The sequence below is a fragment of the Euprymna scolopes genome, chromosome 14, assembly GCF_053919585.1.
Source record: "Euprymna scolopes isolate OS-2025 chromosome 14, ASM5391958v1, whole genome shotgun sequence".
NCBI lineage: Eukaryota > Metazoa > Mollusca > Cephalopoda > Sepiida > Sepiolidae > Euprymna > Euprymna scolopes.
The window spans coordinates 73,803,225-73,826,752 of record NC_136495.1 but is presented as its reverse complement, the minus strand read 5'-3'; the positions used below and the strand labels follow the sequence as shown (position 1 = coordinate 73,826,752).

Here is a 23,528-nt window from a genome sequence, read left to right as displayed (position 1 = left end):
TGGTCATGCCACTCTGTGACCGTGACTTGGAGATGCACTTTGAAAAAATATACGCACAGTTTTATAAATTAGATTTTTGTTTCTGTTAATAAACCAACTTATGACTAGAACCACATTTAAACTCTTCTTTAGACACATCTCCTGTAGTTAGCATTGAATTGCCCCCCCCCTCCCGCTCCCGCATTCATTTTAAATTACATCTCTTAAGAACGGTTAAAAACTAAATTGATCATTTCTTAGTTATTGATTCCTTTAATTCTTGTGGCAACTGTTTGGTGGCCCGGAGGTAAAGGCTTAGCAAATGGAGTCGAAGGTGATTCTGTGGCTGGGTTTGAATCTCCAGACCATTGTCATCCTACACTGATGATTGTGTAAGCATGAGACACTAGATATAAAAGAATTATTTAATTAAACACATGCATGCATAGGCTCTCAAAATTCATATTATAGTACTTAATAAATCCAGTTGTAAAAATTACTCTTGATGGTTCAATCCTCAGTGCAGGTGACACTTAAAAAATCCAATTGCATATTACTTCTATGCAGTCATGGCTCTTGTAACGAGAGCATGCTACCCCTGTGGATTAACTAAGAATTTCCATTTGAAATTCTTGAGTTTGACAGAAAATTTCAGTTTGACAAGATCAAGATAGACCAAAAGAAGGTTGACTACATCAACCGAAACGTGAAAATCTCACTCAAGATGAGAACAGTAGTTCGAAGAATCCAAATGATACAAATAACCAATCCTCCTCTCAAAAATCCAGAAACAAACTTTTTTTCTCTTAATAATAATCCCAACTTATTAGAACTGCTTTTAAATTTGTGACACATTTCCTGTGGTTATCCTTAAATGACTCCATTCTGCTATAATTTTTCCTATAACTCTTATTATTGAAATTGCATTTCTTAAAGAAGGTTGGAAGTTTATTTTGGCCAGTACTACTTATATCATAGTCTCTGCCAAAACGGTTGTTTTATTTTTGCCAGATTACCCCGCCCCAACACAGATACACACGCACACACAATAAGCTTTCCTTTATTTTTATTGCAACTGGCAATGTTTCTGGACCTCTGTATACAAGAGAGAAGTCACCTGGGTTATTAATACACTGACAGTTGATGCAATAACATTTTTGTCTATTGAACTGACATAGCCCAACCATAACCTAGTATCCATAAATATTTATCAAGACTATGTTGAAATGCTCCTTAACAATTCTTATTGTCAATCCTTTTAGGAGGCTGGTATATTCATAAAGGATGAGAAATTAATCAGGTGAAAGCAAGGAACACAAGTCTAGGTCAATCTAACTTTTTTTTTTTTTTTTTTTTTTTTTAAGAAATCGCTCCAGACAAGGAATGAGGCTACTTGATGTAAAAAGCTTAAAGGTCAAAAACTAACAATAAGTATTAGATTAATAGAATCTGACCCCCCCCCAGTAATTCCTCCCTCTTTTGTCAGAAATATCGCTCATGGAATGTGAGGACTAAAGAACAAAATAAGGAAGCAAGTTATGAGGCTGCCAAAAGATCTTCCTACTAATCTTCCATATGCAGACGTTTGGTAAACTTTTTTCTTTTTTTTCTGCAATTCTTTCAATGGATGGTTCACATTTTTCCATAAACTTCCAATAAAACTAACAATAAAAATGTTGATACTATCCCTTCTTTCACCATCAAGTTTATTCTGCCCCTCATTTTTATCTGTTCACTTGACTCTTGTGCAAATTACTATCCAGGCTTTCTTGCACAACACATGCAATTTTTTATTGCTTTTATTGGTGTATTGGCTCTGTCCATAACACCAGGGTTGCATAGTCTGAAGGTATATTGTTAAAAAAAAAACTCCATATTTTAGTCTTCCAATATTTGAACTGATTCTTGGAAGATTAAAAAATTCGACACTGACTGTTAGCATTATTATAAGTCAGATTCCTTCTAAAGCCTAATTCCGTAATTCTGGCATAGGTGTATTTTATCTCTATCTCTTCTATTATATAGAAGAAAATTTCATTTCCTATGCACTTGTAAATGGCTGGGCCAATTTTTATTTTCACCCATACTTTGGACTGGCAGTATTCTTAGATGTATCGAATGTCTTTCATAAGTATCGATAATCCCCCCCCCCCCAAATCCAATGAAAGACAAAATGTGCGATTTTTAACTAAAGTTAACGCCTTATATATCCTAACATTGTGAGCACATTTGAGAAGTTTTATCACCGCATAAGCAGAAAGGCCTGGCATATAAAAAAAAAAAAAAAAAATTCTGTTAAGAGCACGATTAAACTGATACTTGACTTTTGCATTTTAAATTTTAATTCAAGCCGTTATATAAAATAATTTTATAAAATCAACAGAAGATTCTCTACAGTGCAATGTAAACTACAATGTATTGTGGACAAAGTTGCTGCAGGTAGACATGTGAAGCTTCCTCCTTGTGCAGCATGGTTCCTATGATTCCCAACTAGAGCAGGAAATTAATTTGATTGAAAAATGGTTGATTTCACCAATTTCGATGACAATAAAATATGGGAGTGTGAAACCCTCATTGATCCTCATTCAATCCCGGGCAACATTGGGTCTCCCTGGTAGTTCACTTAAAATGGATGTTCAGTTCTTTAACAAGGCATTATTTCTGGCTGGATCATTGACACGGGCAGTGGAAGTGCCACTCTCCACTTCTAACCATAGTTAATGTTATAATTAGGCTAATCCATCCATTTTACGTTTTGCCAATGATACCATATAACATAACTATGTGCGGATGAGTCTGAATGCACCTTCTAATCATTAAAAACTATCTAGACAGCCTTGGTGATTTTGTCTAAATGTGTAGTGAGCATTATAAATTAACACAATCCCACCATTCTGAGGGGCTCTATTTCACATTCCTTACTTTTTTTTTTTTTTTTTTTTTTTTTTTTAGCACTGTAAAGTGTTTGAGTTCAGGCTACTCTATTTAAAACTTGTGGATTGAGTCAGACTTTAATCAGATATTTCTACAAATAATACAAGCAGAACATACCATAGTTTACTATCAAGTTTCTTTTTCTTGAATTATATTTGTCTTTGTTCCTGGAAGAAAGTCCAACATTTCCAGATCTGGGTATTGCATATTCAATCTTGTATAAATAAAATGATAGATGTGTAAATATTTAACCAATAAACTCTTAAACTACTGATCACATAACACTGGAATTAACAAGAAATAGTAATCATACACCAAGGATAGTTTATAACGAGTAAAATCTTTTGTTTGGATGGATAACGCATACAGACTTGTCTTAGCAAGTTGAAATGCAAAATGTTCATTTCAATTTGTTGACATATTTTTTAGTTTTATGCATGTGCAAATTCAATCCTCGCTAGAAGTCATTTAATTTTAAATCGTTCTCTGCTGTCAGGTTAGCTCAAACGGTAGGAACGTGTCTGGAGCGCTAAATGTTTTGGTTTTGATTCTAGCTGATTGCACCCAAGTTTTAACTTTTCAAGTTGGTGGTCATATATATATATATATATATATATATATTGTGACGTCAGAGCAAAATGAACATTCAGTCTCTCTACCTCTCTATCTGGCGTTAAGACTTACTTTCTATATATATATCTCTCTCTTAAAATCTAATCAGCCAGACAACCCCCTCTCTGTAAATGATGTGGCGTGGCAGTCACTTGGCTGAGGGAAGTGGGACAGAGGTTGGGTGTGAATATCGCCATAACGAGCGGAAATACATCGTCATGGCAACCAGACAGCGAACATTTGTGGCGGGAAAAGCGGACCACGAGGGATTTGAAAATAAGAAATAAACAGTTGGCGAAAAGCGATACAGCCCGGTGTACAAACATTATCTCCGAGAATCGAACCTCATCGAAGATTGAGATTTGAATCAATTGAATTGCGGATTATTATTCAAATACGATCGTATTGTCGATTGAACTCCCATATATTCTTCGTTGGAATTAAGATTCGAGGAAGAGATAGACTTTCGCCATCTCAACTTTTTTCTTGGATATCGTGTTTGTGAATTTATGATCCGTGTTTACCCTAACGGACAAAACAGCTAAGTTTGGCCTATCTCATGCCAATATCTTTTCTTATCCACAAACTTTTCCACATATTATATCGTAATTGCATGTCGCATACATCTGGCAAACATCCCCAAAGATACGTCTCTCACTCATTCTTTTTATCGGAGCTTCTTCTTCTTCCTTTTTGATGTATAAGTCTTTATTGAATTTTAAACTTTGATTGAGTGTTTGTTTCGTTATTCATTACTCTGTTGTTCCATTCCCCTTAATGATATATTTCGCTGGTTGATCCGACATCCGACGATTAACCGCAGATAAGTATGAGACATTGGATATCAAAAAAATTAATTAATTAATGTGTCTTGATCTGATTGCCAATCAATTCGGTCATCCATTAACCGGGTCGTGACAATACACACACACACACACACACACACTATTCAATAGAGAATTGTTTTTTTAATAAATTCAAAATTTGCATTAATTAAAATATATTTAGTCATATTTTATGACTGGCAAGGTCTGGTGCCTCCACCCCCTCCCTTGCTAATATTTGAATGAAGTTTTAGTGTTTAGTTGTATAATTTATCAGCTTCTCTTAAGAAGCTTTAAAAAAAAAAAGGTTTAATTTTATTTTTGCTCTCTACAAGCTAAATTTTGTAGCTGTTGCATTTGTGATGTCATTCACCCAGGGTGAGCTGAGCTCCAAGTGAATTTGTTACATCACAAGTCAAGGCAGTCCATCCAGGCCTGTCCAACGCTGACTCCTCAGCATACTTCAACCATTTGTTATTCCATCACCACATATTGGGGCCAGTCATAGCTTCCAAGTTAGTTTTGACTGTTGCAAGCCATGTCCTCAGTTGACATCACTCTTCTTGAGGTAGCAGTGTTGGTGTCATTGCCTTACGAACCAGGTCAATTAGTGGACGGTGAAAGGCGTGGCCAAACCATCAGTCTCCTGATAAGAACAACATTCTCAAATTTAGGTGTTGTATGGTCGGGCAGTATATAAACAGGGTTTATATAAGATTTCTCTTAATGTTGTGATGAATACAGTGTCCTGTCTAGTGGTTAAAATGTTCTATTGTATGCATGTGTGGGTGTTTCGCATATAAATAAAACAGTTTAACATTCAGTCTGTGTAGTGTACAGGCAAAGAACATACATCCCTCCATCGTCTTCATCTCTTTTCATTATTCAAGTTCATCTCCCTTTGAAGGAAACCAAACAATAAGTTATATATTTCATGTAACTATATTCTTGACTTCCCATCGGAGGTGCAAAACATTGTCATTTTCTACATTACGCTAAAGTCCCGTTTCTCTCAGCTTCCGAAATGCAGACTCTTTTGTGTTAACTTGTCGGACTCCAAACTGTAAACTAACTTGTTACGCCATTAACTCTGTGACCAAGACACAAATCGAATGATCTACTTTCTAAAAACTTTTAGTGAAAAAAAAAAAATCAATTCAGCTAACTTGATTATGTAGTAGAGCTATTCAAAGTAGCCGCCTTCAGCCTCAATCACCACTTCGATTCGAGTCAGGGACTGGGAGCCTGCCTTTTCCACAAGCGCTAGAAATTTATTTTATGTTTATTTATTTATTTTTTTTGCAGAGCAATCCTTTTAAATTGCTAGCTATCGCAAGAGAAAACATACAATTATACTTTTAATGGATAAAAACAGTAAAAAGATTGATTTACTTAAGAGTGGGTGTATGATGAATTTTTTTTTTTTTTTTTTTTCAAAATTTTAAGACTCGTTGAAATGTTTTTAACACAAAAAAAAAAAAGTGGTAAAAAGTATTTTTGACACCCCAAATTAAGTGATGTCTCTTCTGATTAGTTTCCAAATTTTGTGACCATTTTTCATAGAAACATGGTACGAACATTTACAAATCAGTTTTTTTTTTTCTTTTGTTTTTTTACAAAACCTTACCGAAAACGCCGTTTTATGATGTTCACATGTTTTTCACTTCATTTGCTTAAAATATATAATGTACATCATTATTAATTCAGTTGAAAGTATGTTAATTTTCGAACAAAACGCAAGTATTTTGAGGACTTAAAATGCTTTGGTTTTTAAAATATGACTATTTTGGCAGAACCCCCTTGAATCTGATTATCCAAAGTGTTTTATTGTCCGTGTGTATTACTATTAACAGTGCAACACAATGTTAGTTACTTATATTTCACCTACCATTCTTCAATGTCGGATTATACTTTGCTCGACTTAATCTCTGATTAGTATTAATCTTAAGATCTTGGTGCTCAGATATATTTACTTGGATTTTAATGTCCACCAAGAATTGTCTTCTAGCTTGTCAAACTTTCACAACTCCTAGCTACAATCACTATTTTTCCCCACTCTATCTGTGCCTAAATCGAAATGCAAATTCTGTAAAGTTTCTTTTCTAAAACTACCTTCTTGTTGGAATTCTGGCTTGCTTTCCAGCTGACTACAATATGGCCGTTCTAGAGTCCAGTGTAAATAAGTTCTTGTTGAACCGTTCCCTTAAAGAATCAAATTGTGCCCAATTTATACCACTAACAATGACTAAGCTGTCTCAGTGACCACAGTACACTTATTAATCCTTTATCCTAGACTGGTCTTTAGGCTTTGATAAGTGTTGACTCCTATGGTGTGTTAAAAAAAGAGAAAAGCTCTTCAAACACAGCTGATGAGTTCCATTTTTTTTTTTTTTTTTTTTTTTTTTTTTTTTTTACATTCCTAAGACTTGTGTGTCGGATGTTCGTAGTCATATAAATGCTGATCACCTTTATGATGAGGATTAATATAACGCAAAACTTTAAGCCAAAGTCCTTTTGCTCCAGATGTCAATAGTTAAAAAATCTGAAACCAGTTTATAGAAATATATAAACACAACTGGTTTCTGTTCTTTTGGCTGAGAACAAGGTGTAGAATCTGTTATGCTATATTTCTGTCCTTGGTCAGCAAAGAGAAATGCTTCTACACTAAGACAATTTTTGTTCAATCCAGTGTGCCTTTTTTGAGGAACTGGATATTCCTCACATTAAAAATTTTTAAAAAATCTCATTTTGTCCTCGTAGCAAAGCAAATAAGAAACTTTACAAAGACTTTAATGATTACTGAGTTCTTTTTGCAAAAAGTTTTTGCACCATGGATTTTTAAAGTTGGTAGAAAGTTAAATCTCTCTTGAATAAATTTCTGAAGTCGGAAAATATTTTCGTCCTGAAGAAAAATCTAATCCGGACAATTTTTGGTGCTGGTGAACCCGATGTATGTAAGTGTTCACTCAGGTTTTCCCAGAACCTGATGTAAACTGCTGCATTAGGCTGAGCGTTGCTGAGCGAATATTACAAATGCTGTTAAACAAAATATAGCAACATTCATTCGATATGAATTACGATTTAAAAAAAAAAAAAAAAAAAATTTAAAAGTAAAATATAAAAACAACCTACCATAACTGTCATGGATAGGAAATTTGAATCTCCTAACTGCATTCTCAGCAATCACTGCCATCCGTAGTCGTCTCACCACGTTTTGGCCAAGTAAGCCTCTGGCCGGCTTTGGGTATGATTGAAACCGCTATCTTCAGACAATACTCATCTGGAACTGTAGAGATTCAACGTCTCTATGAACTGTGCCATGGGCCCCAAAGGGCGATCAAGGTTGGATTTTTTTCATCTTATAAATCCACGTTTATTTTTATTATCTGATCTTTCATGGTTGGGTCCGTACCGAATGGTGTGTGAGATAGATTATATATCTCAGATAATAAAAATAAATGTGGATTTATAAGATCAAAAAAATCCAACCTTGATCACTCTTCGGGGCCCATGGTGCCGTTGATAGACGTTGAATCTCTACGGTTCCAGATGAGCATTGTCTGAAAATAGCGGTTTCAATCCTACCCAAAGCTGGCTAGAAGCTTACTTGGTTAAAACGTGGGACATAACTACTGATGGCAGTGATTGCTGAGAATGCAGTTAGGAGATTCGAAGTTCCTATCCGTCGCGGTCACCACCTGACGAAGGCCAGAGGAATAGTTGGCCGAAACGTTGTGAAACAACTAATAAAGATGAGAATAATAGTCCGAAATAAATAAATATAAATAATACTCATCTTCATAATGAATTCCAATTAAAATATTATATAAGTTTTACTTTTTTATTTCTCGCTTAATTAAAAACTAAAATATTTTTATTTTGGTTGGGGTAGGGTATGGATTTAAGGTTAATTCTTTCAATCAGTAACGGTAGGAAGCAACAATATTTAGTGAAGAAATAAATGAAAACAATGAAATTTAAAAATAAAAAAAAGCTACCATAAGTGTTTTATTTGTAAATTTTACCTTTGATTTTTTAAAGGTAATTTTCTTAACTTAATTGTTGAACAAGTTGAATGTAATTTCAAATCTTTGAATGTTAAAATAATTAACAATAGCTCTGCCAGCGCTCGCCATATTCTGGTGGTTTGTCGTGTTCCAGAGAAACCAGAGCAGATGTTTACAGCTTGTTCACGAAATACACTTAAAAAATTTTTTTTTGCCTGTTGTGGGTAAATTCTGAATTTGTTTTCTTGAAAAATTTTTTTATTTCTTCAACGTTTTTATATTTTAGCTGGAAACTGCGAGTTTACACGCTGTCTTCGTGAAGTGGTGAGCTGAACATGTTTAGTGTGATGTATGTATGCTTGCATTACCTTCTATCAAACAATCCTTACATGTTATGAACTTTTCATTCGGCTTTTTCAAAAGCAATTTAGGTACTTAGTGTAAAAGAAATTTGAAATGAAATTTTAGCCATTTTAAATGTATACACCACTCGGACATCATGAACTTTATAGAATTCCAAAGTCTGGATTAAAATAAAATGGTGGACCTGAAGAAGCTTACCCCATCCTGGAAATGATTTTCTTTTCATTTTTTTCTTAATTTTTTTTTTCCGGGTATTATCATGGATTACAGATCTAAATTCTAGGTTATCAAAAACTTGAAAAATATTTTTTAATGACTTAACGCCAGGGATTACTTCAATTTATAACATTCTACTAAATTGATACCTCACTTTTAGATACATGACCTTCATAAGGTGTCATGTGATTGGTGATAATTCCCGTAAAATGGCTCTGATAATTCACAAAAAAATGTTACTTAAGGAAAGATAAATTACTCTTCTACCTACCAGGATAAATTATTTTGTTTTTAAAAATTTTTTTTTAACCAACAAAATCAAATACTGAAATAATTCAGTTTCATAGTAAACAAAATAAAAAGTAAATAAATTTACAAATTTATATATTTAATTTAATATAATTTTGCAAAGTCTCTGGATCAGTGCGGACATGAAATGGTTTCATATTGATGAGGCCATATACCACTAAGCCTACAGCATGGCATATCGAAAACCTAATTAAAAATAGTTATGTTGCGATCTCCAACAAACTATTCAGCCAATTTTGGGTTTAAACATTTGAAATTTTACATAATGTGTATTCAGACATGCAGCAAGCTTATTAATCAGTTTTTGGGTGAACATTTGGCTGCCAAGAGGTCAAAGTTGAAAGAGTTGACCTTTGCAGACTCTATCAATCTCCTCTGCCAATTTTGGATTTAAACACTTGAAATGTTTGATGTAGGTTACCTGGACACGAGTCAAACTTTAATGTGTGTGCGTGTATGCACATTTATGAACAGTACATAGGGCCCGAGCAACGCCAGGCTGAATTGCTAGTACATAATTTTTTTTTAATACATACAAACACTATTGTTTCATCCTGTTTGGAATCCTCAGTACAGGAAGTCATGATTACTGCTGTGCGAGGGATTCAAATCTGGTCATGAAGCCATCTCTGACTCCATTGGTAAGGAACATACCCCTCAGCCATTGTAAACCATGGCAAGAATTTAGTTAAAATGAACATTTATGCAGTGTAAATGTCATTCGAGTAGGTCTGGAGTGATGCAATGATTTTAACATGATTTACACACGCATGGGCTAAGTGACCAACTTTCATTTCAACATGGTGCTCAACGATAAGAACCCTTGTAATGAGACTATCCTAATATTTTTCCGGATTCTGATACAATTACCAATTCTGATTTGTAAAGAAATTTCTAAATAGTTATTTTGTGAGGGAGGGGGGGCTTGGATTACCACAAAAAACTTGTGTAATATATGCATATATTTTTTACAAATGTAAAAATATGCATGGGTTTTACTTAAAGGTTTTAGTTTTGCTCTTGGTTTAAGATCAATAAATATTTTTCATTATTTGTAAGAACCATGGAAAATTAAGTTTTAAACAAAGAAATTAAAGTCTTGGGCATTAGAAAATAAGCACAAATTTTTTTTGATTTCAATACTCCCAAAGTTCCGATTTAAAAAAAAAAAAAAAAAAAAAAAAAAAAAAAAAATTTGGTTATTCTGATATCTTTCCCAACACACATAAATTTACAAGTGGATAATTGCTTCATTTTTCCTTTCCAGTCGATAATGTATACAACAAAAGTATATTTTCTTTTGAACTAGTCATATTTACCTCTAGACAGGCAGCAAAATCCCACCACTTCACAATTTATGCCCCTAGGCAGCGGAAAGCTTTCTACGCTAATATTTTCTTCCTTCAAACTGCTGGGCTTTGGAATTTCTTCCCTGTTTCCTGCTTCCCTGACTGTACTAATCTGCAAAAGTTTAAATGTAATATGAATAGACATCTTGGTTTTCAACTCCCCACATTCTCAATATGCCTAGTTTTTGGTGGTGGTGGGGGGTTCTCATGCTACTAGGGATGTGCAAACGATTTAAAACAAGTTAGGAAATATGTATAATGATTTGGAATGATAAAATTCTTTTTAAGAGTAGACAAGTTATAAAATGTGCAAATGATTCTAAACTGTAATGAAATGACTTGCTTTATATCTAAATAAGACAATCTGATTATTTATTTATTTATTTATTTTTTTTTTTTTTGTAGCTATCCAATTTAGCGGAGATGAATGTCACCTTCATTTTAGTAGAAAGTTGAGGTCGAGGTTGCTAACATGATCCCAGCCTGTTGTCACTTTCCATAAAAAAAACTTCTTTGGCAACACAAATGTACACACATGCTTTTACATTTCTAAATTTTTGAGATCATAAGTTTGATTTGCACAGTATTTCGGTCGCTGTAACCTCCGACCTTAAGGTGTATCTTATTGAACTTGTGAATCTTCACAACCTTAATTTAAACCAGGCTATATTTTTGTTCTGTCAGCCATACCAGAAGTCCAATACATTGCGGGTCCTTGCACAAAGACAGGTAGCATAGTGGATAAAGCACTTGATAAAATTCAATTAAAAGTTGAAGGTTTAATCCTCAATGTGGATGACACCCAAAGTGCAATTGCAAATTACTTAAGACTTCTACCCAGTCAAAGCTGATCAAACGAAAGCATGTTACCTCTGGATTAAATGAGATTCAGTTTGAAATTTTGTGCAGATTCCAGAAAAGCACTAAAGATGAGAACAGTATTTTGAATATGGGTATTTACTTTTATATAGATACTAGCAGGCTATTTGGCATTGCCTGGTCGTAAAATACGCTTAAGTATATTTTAATTAATGCAAATTTCGTATTTATTATATTGGACCCAATATATAGTAATGATTTAAAAAAAAAATTAAAACATAAAAAATGACTCGTGCGGCACCATCGAGAATCGAAACCAAAATGTTTCGCTTAAGATTTACTATTTCCTTTAACGTTAATGTCTGAGCTATGAGGAAAAATGTTTGCAAGGTTAAAAATTAAAACCTGAACGAATAGCTATTACGTTATGTATGCATATTTGTAATGTCGTCATTTGACCTTCACCTGGAACATTCCATTTTTTAATTTTCACTTTTGCACCAATTTTCCCTGGCTAAAACCAAATAAAGTTTTACATGGGTTCGAATACTCTATATATTAAGTTTCATGTCTGTAGACCAAAAACTGACAGGAGTTTGGTCAGCAAAATTTTTTAATTAGCTAGATCTTTTTCAGATGAATGCAATTCCATGACTCATAACAAAGTTTTTTGTAAATTATTGGAAAGGGTTTTTAATGAATATCAATACATAAAAAAAAAAAAAATTATAGGAGTATACATAAATGTGCATTAAATAAGATTCAGTTGAAAATTCAGTGCAGATTCCTGAGTTTGACAAGACCGACCTGAAGGTCGGAGATTACATTGTCCAAAGTTTGAAGAAAAAAAACAAAAAACAAAAAAAAACAAAAACTATGTAGCACATTCACTTTTCTATATATTTAGTTTTATGCTTTTTTTTTTTTTTTTTTCTTAGGAAATTATTTTGCTGGACGATTGTTTGCTTTAAATTTGTTCAAGCTGCAAAAACATTCCATAATTTTTAAAATCCATTGTTTGCCAAGAAACAATACAAACAGGATACACAATCTGTCTGTAGCAAGAAATATTTCATTATTGGACACGATTCAATTTTGCATATTAAATTCTCCAAACTACCGCAAGTCAGCAAATAAACTTAGATTTTCTGCAAATTTACTTGTATAATACATTTTCGTGTCATTTTTAAAATTTAAAGAAAAAAAAAACCTAAAATTATTCCTCCATATTTTATATGCATTTTACAAAACTGAGTCACGTCAGCTAAAAAAAAAATGCTTGAGCTTGGAAATGTAAAAACTAACTGCATAGTTGATTTCATAGATGTATAAGTATTGCACCATCACCAGGTTGAAGCGTTGGCTCAGGACAGTAAGGTAGAATGCTGAACTGATTCTGAGCTATTGCCTTTTCGGGGTCGGTTGATGGAACCAAATCTTGTGTTCATAATGAAAGCATTCTTGGTCAGCCAGTGTTCAGGGCATGGTAAACTTGTTAGAAAGAGCCGGTCCAACCAACCCACGGTAAATGCCACAACTATGACCATAAATATTAGTAATGGGACAATTTCAGTGTTTTCTCGATTCTAATAAAATTTCCGAATAATCTCTAAATATTTAGTTGTACAATTATTTTATTTTTGATTAATGCAAGAACCTTTTATAAGGTGTCTATATTTTTGCAAATGTAAAAATACACTTTAATTCAGATTCAAGTTTTAGTGGTAGTTTAAAATTAGTAAATATTAATTATTAGCAAAATTAAAGTTAACCAAACAAAAATCGATTTAAAAAAAAAAAAAAGAAAAAAATCGTTTTTGGCATCTGAAAAGACTAATTTTTTCATTCCGATTCAACACATCAAAAAGTTCTGATTTTTCCGATGGTCACAACACTAAGTGAAGACTAACGGAAATAAAATGGACTTAAAAATTTTTTTTTTTTATATGCAGAATGTTGTAGTCTAATCTTCATCAAAAAATAACTTATTCCTAGTAACCGCCAAATTTATGGAGTTTTTGATTTTTGTAACAGTTTGTCTTTAAAAATCTACCAAAAATTAGGTAATTATCTAATCAGTATAAAATTTTCACTGATTAATAAAGAATGCACTTTATATGGGTGTAATTTTTTTTTTTTCATATTCATTGTATAAATATATTTTTGGGACTTCATACCCGCCTTCATCATTTGTCCCTTGTTTGACCTCTTAAAGTTCAAGCAATTCACTAAGCACACTCATTGTGTGGTGGCAGGGTGAACAAGTGTAGTGTAAAAAAAAAAAAAAGAAAAAAAGTGCCTTCAACATCGAAGATTGAAATCCGAAATTTGAATGAGTTTAATTTTATCTTTTGCGTTTTGAAGTGAGATTCATTGAATGTTATCAATAATTATCTTTCAGATGAGGATAAATATTTTTTTTACGAAAATACTAAAAAAAGGCATACTTTTAAATCTTCAAAAATAAATTAAAAATTTTATTTTAGAATGTTCAAACTTTTCATGTACCAGTACATAAAAAATACTTTAAAGAATCGATACCAAAAAAAAATTAAAAAAAAAAAAAAGTGAAAATTATAAGTATTGTATCTGTATTATGTTTAAGATACGGCAGCCCATTAGGTGTTACAAAAAGTTATCTCCTTTTTTGAAAATTAACTATTACTATGAAGACATGGATTTAGGTAGATGATGATTGTGGCATTCCAATAAGTTGTATCCCTCCAGAGGGTTACCAAAAACGGCCCATTTTAAGGGCCACCAAATTCTAATTGCTCTTTGTCAACTTGATTTATGCATTAAAGAATTGGGGAAAATACACTATGATCTAGTTTATGGAAAAAGAGCGTGGCTCATTGGTTATTATTAATTAAAAAATAAAGGAAAAATGATTTTAATCATGTAATTAAAAATAGACTAAAACTGATATTAAAACTGAGAAATATAAAGGCGGCGGTAAGCACATGGTTCCTAAAATGTACAAAATCATGCTAAATAATTTGAATTTATTTAAATATAAGGTAATTATATTCTAATATTTTTGCATATTCTTATGGCCAATACTAGTAAATTTTATTTAGACATACATAAAGTTATTTTAATTGATTCGAAAACCGGTGAAAACTGGGTCAAGCACATTTTTTTTTTTTTTTTTTTTTTTTTTTTTAAAATTTAAAACTTAAAATTCTATTAAAAATGATAGAAAAGTATTATTCTGCTTTTAACATAAACTTCAGGGTTTTATCTTGTAAAACCAAAAGCTGTTCAGAAATAATGGATTTTAATAGATCTTAATAAGTTTTGGAAAAATCAGTTTTTGATCAATTGGCGGTCACTACTTATTCCGATTATTTGGAAGATGGAAAGGATCCAAAACAGAATTAAACAAAAGAACGTTTATTTTATATAATGGAAAAAATATATTATTTCTGCACCTTTGAGAAGTTTCTTGACAGTTAAGCACTTCCCATGAAAGAAAAGTCTGTCAGTTGGCCTATATGCAAGGTCGCAACAGCCCAGTCACTTGATCACTGTAGATCGTCATTGAATATTTATGCCTTTATAAATGTTTAATTTCACTTGAATATCGTAGTGATTAATGCTGGCACTGGAATTATGTTCCTTGCACAAGGAGACAGATCCATTGCAGGGTTTGAATCCCACAACCAGCAGCAGTCATAACTTCCTGCACTGATGATTCCAAAAGGATAAAACCTCAGTGTCTGTAAGTATTAAAAAAATATATATATATATATATATATATATATATATTGAGGTCCCCATAAAACCTTTTACTCTAATTGTTTCTTCCCTCTCAGACTGTTAGACTTTGGAATTCCCTCTCTGCTTTATTATTGTTATCCTGCTGAAGTTTAAATGTAATGTGAAGATATGTTATTGCTCAACTCCCCAGTCTTCTGTTAGGCACAATCACAAATAGTAGCTTTTTTTTTTTTTTTTTTTCCGTTACTACAATTTGTTAGTGCCTAGTTTCTAAAGACTCTTCCTACCAGCACCTCCTCCTCCTCCTCCCTGCTCTGAAGAGTTAAGTAGACATCTAGTTTTACAATCTGTAAATCTACTTGAGTTTTCCCTCCCAAGGGTCTGTTTATGAACTCATTTTCAAGAGATGTGCCTAATTTGTTTCTCTCTGCCAGGCAGAGCCACTTGTTAACCTAAGGGATTTTTCAGTGAATGGAAGTGATTTTTTTTTTTTTTTTTTTTTTTTTTTTTTTTAAATACTATTATGGCATGTTCTTTGTTCTCTTCATGAGATTCACTCTAGGCAGGCTGAATCAGTTTCCTCCAATGGAGGAATTGTTAAAGAGATATTCACAGCCAGTCCCCAAATTTTTGCTCAGGAACTCGGTATCTTCAGCCAGCCTGATCTGGTAGCACCAGATACCCTAAAAGCTATTATCACTTTGGGCAAAAGTAGACCTGAGAGCAATGGTAACTAAGGGGCAACTCCACACTCTTATTATTGGGCCAATTCTCTATTACCTAATATATGTAATGATTTTACAAAAAGGAAAAAAAAGTGCCATCAGCTAACATTGCAACCAAAACACAAATCACCAGCCTCATCCTTTAGTGTGTGACCTAAATCCATATGTATACAAAAACTGCAAAAAATAAAGTTGTTTAACCTATAACTTTTAATTAGCGCACGTGTAGAAACAAAAAGGGATATAGTCAAATTATACTTTATAAATTATTATAATAAATTATAATGCTTTTTTTTTTTCTTTTTTTTTTACCACTTAGTAGCTATTTTACTGGCAAAAAAACAAACTGAAAGTGTTACAGGTTTAAATTACTCTATATCAAATTTCAACTCTGTAGACCAAATATTCTGATAGGAGTTTGGTAGACTTAATTGCACACAAAGCAACAAGGTCACACACGCACATTTCCATGACTAAAACATTTTTATCTTAAATTTTATGCAATTATGCAGAATGTAGAAACTATGCATAAATAGAATTCAGTGTAATGACATGAAACCAATCTAATAAGAAAAAAAAAATAAGTAATTAATGTTTGTTTTTCAAAGGAATATACAAATTAGTTTACCTTCCTCTAGTCTCTCACATATCCATATTTATGAGGTAGTGTTTTAATTTTTTAAGTAGAAAAAGTAGACTTTTACTATCAATGTCAAAGCGAAAAAAAAAACAATTATAGGTATATGATTTTTTTCTTGTCTTTAATTTGAAATTTCCTAGCTGCTGATTAAGGCAACATGACTGACTCCACTATTGTAAACTGTCAATTAAGCATACATTTACTAGTCATCCCATGCTGATTGTTTGTGATTCTGATATTTCTGCCACTGCATTCAACATTACCAGCAAACCAACTTCCTGTGGTAATTTTTGGTTCAAATGCTGACCTTGTTTCCTAGGAATCAATATGTAATTTCTTTTTAAATTTAAAACTTTTTCAAATTTCACTTGTCGATTACAAGGTAATGTTTGTTCTGTGGATTCAGTCTGAAGGAATAAAGGTGCTACCGGAGTCTTAGTTTTGGTCACACTATTCTTATTGCATTTTATGACGTGGCAACCTTTGTATGTCATTTTATACCGATTATCTATGCCATTGGCATGGAATATTTCCCCCAGTCGCATGTATATCCCAGTTTAGGTAGATGACTACGTTAGGTTTTTGCTCCTTTTGCGAGGAGGTGCCAACGTCCTCTTACATAGAACGCTCAGTATTTCCAATTAGTCACCCATCTGGTACTGGCCAGACTCATCATTGCTTAACTTTGATCTGATGAGAACATGATTGTGTCATAGATTATCTTTTTCTGCTGACACGAGTGATGGTTTTAGTTTTGATAAAGACTAAAAAATTTTTTAAGCTATGAAAGGTAAGCTGTGGTTTTATTTATTTTTTTTTTCAAATAAATCCTAAATGTTCCTTTTTTTTTTTTTTTTTTTTTTTTTTTTTTTATAGAGTACTTGTTATAAGATCAGTGCAATCAATGAAAATGTACTTTGTGAGTGGAGTTCGGCATGGTATGCACATTAGGTGGTCTTCATTTTCAGGATATGAGTGGGTCAAATGCGTATGGCCCATTCTTATTTTTGCCAGTGAATTTTTTCTTCCTGATTTTTTTATTGTTGGCATCACTATATAATCTGTTAGGAAATTTATTGCAGTATGTTTGCCATTTTTGAGTTTGTCCAAGCTGGAGATGAAGCATCCTACTGGATCCCAAACATTTACCAGTTAACTCAGATATTCAAACCGACAGGTCTTAAGATTTTGGTTGTCCCCATAAATGCAATTGTTTGCATCTCTCTTGCACTTGATTCACTGGGTATATTTGTCAGGTAGTTTAAATTTTTTTTTTTTTCTCATGACTCAAATTCCTGCTATAATTACTGGATCAATAGAGATCTTAAGATTCCAGTTTCATGTTATCTTGGTATTTTATCTTTCTCTTAAATCTGTTTAATCCAGCATCATTGCTTCTTTCTCCTTGTCCTGTATCCCTGTCAGATTTTATGGCTGTTTTCTAGATTGGTAGATTTAAGAATTGCAGTCCTAGTAGATAGTGTATAACTTATATCAGAAAGAATAGTTGGAAATACGTTCCTAAGACTTGCTGCTGCATTTGATATTCAACTTTTTGCAGATCGTCTAGTAGAGATATTTACACTCTATTGTGTCGAGTTGTATAATAACTGTCTGCTAGCAGAACAACCTTAGTCTGATATGAGGTGGCTCACACTCTACTTCTGTGTGGCAAAACTTGCACTTGCTGCCATTGCTGAGACCACTCCTTTTCTTAAAAGCATCGCTCAAGTTTTTATCTTGAGCAGCCATTATAATTTTCTCCTGATCATAGTGGGGGATTGATAGTATTTTAAGATCTGAGTAGAGGATTTTAAAATTTGGATCCATTGGGATTGTTTTATTGCTGAATCGGCTAATTCATTTCCTCTAATGCCAAGGTGACTTGGTATTCAAAAGAAAATATCCTTTTGACTGTTTGTTGGATTGTGGATTAGTTTTGTAATTATTAGGCTTGTTTATCTTTGATTCTAATTGCTTTTAAGACCGATTCAGTCTGAAAAGATTATGTATTTGAGGTTGTCGTGGTAGGAAATTAGGATTAGTGTGTATTTCTGCACTGAAAAAGAAGTTTCTTTTGGAAGATTTTTTTTTAGTACTGTAGCACTGGCTGTTTCATCTTTTCTAGTCAACTAACCCGACTCCCTGACTTCCGCTGACATTATACACTGAAAATGAACAAAATTCTACAGATAATACCAATTGTGTTATTTTTAAGTAGTTCATTAGTTTAAAATCTTAAGTGTTTTCAATAAGTCTTAATTAAAATAAGACCGAAAAACTTCTCAATGATTATTAAAAGAAAAATCAATAAAATGTAACCATACATGCACGGGAGAAAAAAAAGCGATGGAACTGATTTGCCGTAATATAGTTTTCAGTAGCAGCTATGCAGAAAGTTAGGAAGTACATTAGTTGACTATTACGCGTCTTTTTTGTTTAGCCCTATCTGTATCACTGTGTATGTGGTCTAGGTCTTTTTTTTTTTTTTTTTTTTTTTTTTATATAAAAAAAATCTTTTTTAATTTTTGAAATCACTACTTTATATTTAGGTGCCATATAATCATTATTAAAACAATTTGGCATAAATTAAAATCATATTTAAGCCTATTTTATGACTGGGCAACATTGGGTTGCTTACTAGTCTATTAATATAATGATTGTATTGTGAATGTATTTTTTGTGTGCACTATTGCTACTAACCAGTATTTCCCCCAGAGCGATCTTTATAAAATTCTGTTTTGGTTTTATGTTGGATCAAAATAAAGACTCTTTAAAATGTCTTAGATAAATATCTAATTTGTTCAATCCCAGATAATTGCTTTCTTCTCACAAATCCTCTTAAATCTCTTTCCGATTGATGGTTTTAACAAAAACTGAATGTTGGCAAGTTTTTTGAAAGTATATCCACAACGTTTGAAGTGCTGCTATTTTTAAAAAAGGATGTTTATTGCCAAAATGGTGTTTCATAAATTGCATTTATTAAGTCTTTATCAAATGGAGAAGTTCAAGACTGGAAAAAATAATTGGTCCCCCGATAAAAGGAGGGTGGACCTGTAAATTCACCCTTGTCCGTTCGTCTGTCTGCACATTTCTCAATAACTACACTTTGGGATTTTTTGAAATTTTTCACAAACATTAAACATGATATAAGTAAAAAAAAAAAAAAAAAAAACTATTAGAACGGATTTTCTGGGAAAACTCCGGTTGCATCCCTGGGGGTGCCTTTCCCGTTAAAATGGCTAAAATTTACACTTTTGTGCTTATAAAAAAAAAAAAAAAAAAAAAAGAAATTGATGCCTTGCATTTTTTAGAAAACTTTCTCAAAAGTTGTAACTAACTGATTTCTATAAAATTTTGTTTGTCTATATTTCGCGATAACCTAGGGGCTCTTTACGGGCTAATAAAAACACTCCATTTTTGGGACTATTTTACCATATTTGTAAAATTTTCTGTGTATGCCTATTTAGCAGTTTTGCATGGTGCTGAACTCAAATTTAAATATGTTGAGGCCTTAAGAACTTTTGGGGCTATATGGGGGGCTGGGGGCAAATGGACTTTGTCCTTTTTTTGCATGGTGCAGAACTAAAATTTACACATGTTAAGGCCTAAAACTGTATAGTTTGTTCATTTTAACCAAGATTTGACATCCCCTGGGGACTCTTGGGGCTAAGTGGTGGTGGGTGGCAAATGCTGAACTTAGTCATTTTTTTTTTCTTTTCTTTTTTAATGCCTTGTTCACTGTGCACTCACGGGGGACCATGCATGCTTCACTTGTTCTTATTTGGATTCTTCGGACGACTGTTCTCGTCTTGAGTGTTATTTTCACATGTCAGTCGATGTAACCTTCAGGTGTATCTTATCAAATTCCAATCCGTATGGAATTTCAAATGGAACCTGCTATTTAATCCATGCTATTGTTTGGTCAGCCATGACTAGACAGAAGTCCTAAATAATTTGCAATTGTATTTTTGGGTCACTCGCATTGAGGATTGGACCTTCAACTTCCAGAGGTAACTTTTTTTTTTCTTTTTTTATACAACTTTAAAGGATTAGTAATTGTTTTTAGTTATTTGAATGATTGGTGATTATTTTTCCATTTAGATACATAGTTTATTATCCAATCATATCATCTATTTAATTGGAGAGGAAATAGACTATAACCCTCTTATAAAGTTCTTACTTCATTGGAAAATAAAACCCTCTAAAACTAACCCTTTTTCTTAGGATGTTGAGTATGCTATAAACCACTTAAATTGCTGTTTCACATCAGCCTCCAGGAAAAACAATCTGGTATTGTATATACCTACCTCCTATTGGTTTACTTCTATATAGCAAGTCCATCCATTATTTATGCATTTACTTTTTTGTTGATTTAATGAAGTGATTTGACTACTTAAAAAAAAAAAAAAAAAAAGTGGATTAAGACTTCATCTCCCTCAAGCTATTGCAATATTAGTGGAAAAGCCGACCTCCCATATTGATCTTATTTTATCGAATGTAAATTATCCCAAAGCACATTCTAAAACAATCTTTTAAATAGCATAAATTATCTAATTATCCTTGTTTCTGGGTTGCCTAATAAACCAAAATTATATCACTAGCTACCGAGATAATTAAGCAAGCTATAGCGATACCCTTCTATGAGGGCAGACTCACAATGAGAGCAAATCAACTGTCTTGAAGTTGCCATAAACATTGGTGTTAGTTGCAAATTTAATATTTGTCCTATTTAATTGAATCTTTACATGAGCTGATTAATTTTAATTCCTGCAATGTTTACATCGGCCTAAAAATAGGATAGCATATACCTATTTAAAAAAAAAAAAAAAAGTTGTCCAAATTCGGTGTGAAAACTCGGTGTTAACCTTCAACATTTTTTTTTTTTTTCTACTGTAATTCAAAACAATGAAATATTTGTATTCATTCTTTGGGAACTGTTATCCTCATTTTCATAGTTGTTGTTTCACTGTTTTGGCCAACTCCGCCTCGCTTTCATGGGATTAATGGAAACTGGATAGAAATGCCGAGTCCTGTAACTGTACCACAGGAATTACTGCCCTTCAGGACCCATGGTGCAATGGATAGTTTCTATAGATCCAGGTGAGCATTGTCTGAAGACGGCAATTTCAGTTCTACTCAAGTTGACCAAAACGTGGGGAGACCACTAAGGCAGTGATTACTGGGGATTCAGTTTACAAGACTCTACATCATTCTTATCCTGTCATGGCTAATCAGCTGAAGAAGGCCAGAGGATTGGTTGGCCAAAACGTGGTGAAACAACTATGAAGACGAGAATAAGTCTGCAAAAGAATGCACAGATTATGAAGCCATATCTCAAGAATTCCAACAATAAAAAAAATATATAAATGAATATAACTTGAAGATCTTTCATTCATGCAGTTCATCAGAAAACCAAAAGGTGACTCCCAGAATATATTCTCAAAATAAGACACCCAAAATGTTGACCTGCTCTAAACAGAAACATCCCTTTCGAATGCATCCCTGTCATACTAAAGAAAATACTGTTGATTTTATATGCCTGGCCTTACTGCTTGTGCGGTGATAATGGCTTGAATTCATTTTTTAAAATGAAAAAGTCGAGTATCATGGGGCAATTGTTTTAAACAAACATTCATTTTGAATGTGCCCGTCATGTTAAAGAACCTACTGTTGACTTTATGCCAAGCCTTTCAGCTTGTCATAAAACTTCTCAAATGCACTTGTGATGTTAGGCTATGTAAGGTGTTAACTTTGGTCAAAATTGCCTGTTCTTTTTTTTTCATCGGATTATTTCGAATATCGATACTTATCAAAGACATCCTAATAGAAAAACCTAAGAACACTGCCAGGCACATAATGTACCTTTGTGTTAAATTTGATAAAAAATCGGCCCAGCTGTTTTGAATCTATAAGGAAGAACTCTTACAAACAGTTTCTTTTTATAAAATAGATGTGTGTGTGTGTGCGTGCGTTTATTTAGGCAGCATTGATACAAGTTTGAAGATTACATAATTTTCCCTTTGTATTGAACCTTCAGAAGAATGACTTTTTTTTTTACAACTGAATTTTTCCAAGTATTCTAACCAGTGCGCTATTTGTCCTTGCAGACAATCCTCAGTGTGGGTGACCGAAAATACAATTGTGAATTACTTGGACTTTTATTCAGTTGTGGCTACAGAATGCAAGCATACTACTCGTGTGAATTAAATAAAGCGTTCCATTCAAAGTTTTGTGCAGATTCCACAGTTTAAATGCGATACACATGGAGAAGGGTGGAGCTTACATTGACTAAAACGTAAAAATCTTGGTTCAAGATGAGGACAGTAGTCGGAAGAATCCAAATACCAATAACCAATCCTCCTCTTAAAAATTCAGAAATATAATTTTCTGTAATTTTTTTTTAATTGCTGTCTTAATCAGATACTCTTACAACATTATTACCTTGAAATTGTTTAGAGTAGATCTACTACATTATTACTGCATTATGGAGACTTTTTCTTTTTACTTTAAGTATTGTCTTGGCAGGTCTACTATTTCTTACATCCATAATCCTATTTTGAATAGCCTCTTCAGTAATTCTCATCTCTGAACTTGAAATCATAAGCTAATCAAAATCATAGACAACTTCCAAATAATGGTGCTCTAACATTTGGGTCAAGTTTTCTGTAACTGCTGTGAAATTAGAATAAATTGTCAGTAATGTGAAATGCGTTGTGGGAATAAATGTATCCCTCGTTGTCTGAGAATTGCAATTACTTTCATTTCAATACACCAAATTTTTTTTTTTTTTTTTTAATTTACTTTTTATTATGTCTTGTAGTTCATTGCTGGAGTCTCTCCAAAAGAGATATACCGTCCATTATGATTATATATTTTTTTTTTTTTTTTAAACATTTAAAGTTTAAAGTTCATTAATTCTAAGGAAGAAAATGCTGGCATTAAATTTGAGACAATTCTCTAAAGGAACCTTTTTGTATTTAACTTTTTTTGTAAACCAATTAACTTTTGTGAATCTTGTCCATAGT

At 32.8% G+C, this 23,528-nt stretch overlaps 1 protein-coding gene across 8 annotated transcripts in view; it reads left to right on the top strand.

Moving 5' to 3' along the window:
* The window catches only part of LOC145293089 (stearoyl-CoA desaturase 5-like), a 131,776-nt gene that overhangs the window by 25,659 nt on the left and 82,589 nt on the right, over nt 1-23,528 (top strand). For 4 of the 8 annotated variants that reach the window (XM_080139457.1, XM_080139453.1, XM_080139454.1 and 1 more), the window contains one exon: nt 8,643-8,705. The exons of the other annotated variants lie outside the window; for them this stretch is intronic. The gene's annotated coding sequence lies outside the window, so the exon portion shown is untranslated. The remainder of the gene's footprint in view (nt 1-8,642; nt 8,706-23,528) is intronic. 8 annotated transcript variants of the gene reach the window in all.